Raw genomic sequence first — 575 nt, forward strand, 5'->3', positions numbered from 1 at the left:
ATAAAAAGAAAAAAAGTTAAACCCTCCTCGATGTGTGACATTTCACACATCCATACAAAACTTACCGAGTCTCCCCGACGCTACGATACATTTTTGTACAACTATCTACCATTCTTCAATCCCTCAGTAACTTTCCGCAGAGAAGATACCCCAAGCATACAACCTACGGCAACCCTAACATCCAGGTTAATACTTCCACTTTTTTACACAACTTTACCTGTGGCGAGAGGTAACCCGGGTAGGGTAAGTGGTCAGAAAGGTAGTTTGCATACTTCTAATGTAATCACTCAGCGTCTTGTTTGAAGTTATTTTGTCGTATAAAGATTTCGAAGCGGGTGGGTTAAACTTTACGCTGACAAAGAGGAAATGAAGAACAATATTCACTAGTTGATTTTAGCCCATAATGAAGGTTATATACATTCTCTCTCTTTACATTTGTAAGAGTGATTATTTATCGTAGAAATCTGGGTTTATATTGAATCCAAGGGTAAAGAATCTATGTTGATATTAGAAAAAAAATCATCACCTGCAAATAAAATTTAATATTTGTTGATTGTAGATTATGGAGTTAGTGC

Source organism: Penaeus monodon, chromosome 31 (assembly GCF_015228065.2).
Source record: "Penaeus monodon isolate SGIC_2016 chromosome 31, NSTDA_Pmon_1, whole genome shotgun sequence".
NCBI classification, from domain to species: Eukaryota; Metazoa; Arthropoda; class Malacostraca; order Decapoda; family Penaeidae; genus Penaeus; species Penaeus monodon.